Raw genomic sequence first — 2,515 nt, 5'->3', positions numbered from 1 at the left:
TGCATTGATTTTTCTATGATCTTCCTTGTTCAACTTTCACATGTATATGAGGTTATTAAAATACCATGTATTGGATAAGGCACACCTTAGTCACTTGTTGTTAAGTGCTATTGAGTCAGTTCCAACCCATAGCGACCCTATAGAGTTTCCAAGGAGCGGCTGGTGAGCTTGAACTACCGACCTTGTGGTTCAAACCAACTTTGCAGTCTAGTACATTAACCCACAGCGCCACATCAGGACTCAAAGTCAAAGTCACTTGGATCTCAAAATCTATGACCCCTTGTAAACAAGTTCTTGTAGTGAGCAAATAAAAGCTAATTTTTCTACAAAAGGTGGTTAGTAAAAGACTATATGAGCAGCAAGAATTGAATAATAAGTATAATAAGACTTATCTCAAAATCCAATACCAATTATAAGCTAATTATGCAGGAAATATTATTACAAGTTTTAGTTTGGGTTATAATGTTTCTAAAACAAGATCTTCAAAATCCTTTAAAAAATTACTCTCAACATTTTCTACTCCAACTCCATATGTGCAACCAGTACATTTCTCTCACTATATTATTCATTTGAAAAATATATTGAATTCCTTCTACGTATAATATGCCCAGAGAAGAAGAGGAAGACCCCCAACAAGATGAATCAGCCAGGTGGCATCATTGATGGACTCAGGTGTGGCGGCGGTAGTGAGGTTGGCCCAGGATCGAACATTGTTTCGTTCTACTGTGCATGGGGTCGCTATGGGTCGGTTCTGACTCGATGGCACCTGACAACAACAACAACATAATATGCCCAGTAAATACCACTGATATAGTTCCTATCCTCACAGAAATTAAAACTGAGTAGCTGAGGTAGATATCAAACAAGTAATATAAACATAAACTGGAATAACAGGGGGGAAACAAAAGACATTGAATGACATATCTGCCATGTTATTCCTCTTATCTCTGACTCCCAGCCCCAGCACTTCCACTTACTAAAATAAAGGTACTTGTGTTGCCTTGGCAATTATTCAGCTTTTGATTATGCTGATGTGTAAGGTGTTAGAAAGAAAAAGGGAAGTTAGAATATCCAGAAATGTTCCTAATATTTGGGGTGAAAAATTACAGAACCCCTTCTAAGAGGAAAATAATCTCTATTAAAAGAGGAAAGGTCTTAAATAAGCTTACTCTTGACCACTGTTGATGGTTATAATGGAATAAACAAGAATTAGGTGGTGGTGCTAATCACAAGGTGAGCAGTTCAAACCCAATAGCTGCTCTGGGGACAAAGAGGAGACTTTCTGCTCCTGTAAAGATTTATAGCCTCAGAAACCCTATATAAGGTCACTATGAAAATCAACTGCTTGGCAATGGATTTGGTTTGGGTTTTAAAGAAGACTCAGTTGGGTAGGCATTCATTGTTCTGTATGTAATCAAATCACCCAGGACTTCCATGCGGCAGTAGACCACTTCACTGTCTACAAATGCATATAGCAGGGTGAAGAAGACACAGGATTCATAGTCAGAATTCATAACCCTGAACCTATAAGAACAAGAGAAATGCCAACCTATGTCATAGGTCACAAGTTGATCACATTTGACGAGTAAATTATTTTGTTTGATCTGCACAGTCATTTAAACAGAAATTTCTCATTAACAAAAAACTGATTTATGACTTCCCTGAATTGGAAATTTTGGAAACACTGAATAAAGACAAACTCTTTGGCTGAACCATGTATCCTCCAGTCACTTCATTCAGTGTGACAACCTTTCTTCCTTGAAAATAAACTCAGTTGTTTTTCAGGCAGCAATGAATTCAACACCTAACAAAATACTCACTTTTGCAGCAAAGGGTGATTATATGGTAATGTTCTGGCTAATGCAATAGAAAAAGAAGACCTTTGGAAATTAAAGGACGGCTTTACCTTTCCTCATCAGAAAGGACCCTATGTTCCCTTCTTCTTGACTTGAACCAAGATGTTATAAATGAAGCTAAAGCAGGCATCTTGCTATATAAGTAAGACTAGATAATGAAACTCAGACCTGAGCCTCTGAAGAGGCTAAAGGAAGTACTATGCGGCAATTCTCTGAATCCAGATCCAAAAGAAGTATAAACCAAACCAAAACCCAAACTTGTTAACACTGAGGCTTAACAACCCTCTGTAGGATAGCATCACAGCTCTACAGGAAGACTTTCTCTCTGTGTCAGCTCTTAAAGGTCCTCGTCTCCTTTCAGTATCTGTGGGCCCAGCATTCCTTGAAAGCTCCATGTGCCTTGGTGTTAATTTTCCCTTAAGTATAGGAGGCTCTCAGTGAAGGGATACCAGGTCCGAATGACGTGCGGTACTCCCAGCTCTTCTTCTTTGTGGTACTTAGGGCCCTCTCAACCTGCTCACTTCTCTCTGTAATTTTTAATTGAGCTGAGTTTGAGCTGCTAACCAAAAGGTCAGTAGTTTGCACTAACCAGCTCCTCCGTGGGAAAAAGCTGAGACAGTCTGCTTCCATAAAGACTTGCTGTGGTTGTTATGTGCCGT

This window comes from Chrysochloris asiatica, unplaced genomic scaffold (assembly GCF_000296735.1).
Source record: "Chrysochloris asiatica unplaced genomic scaffold, ChrAsi1.0 scaffold00146, whole genome shotgun sequence".
Lineage (NCBI taxonomy): Eukaryota > Metazoa > Chordata > Mammalia > Afrosoricida > Chrysochloridae > Chrysochloris > Chrysochloris asiatica.
Note: the sequence above shows the minus strand (reverse complement) of the source record.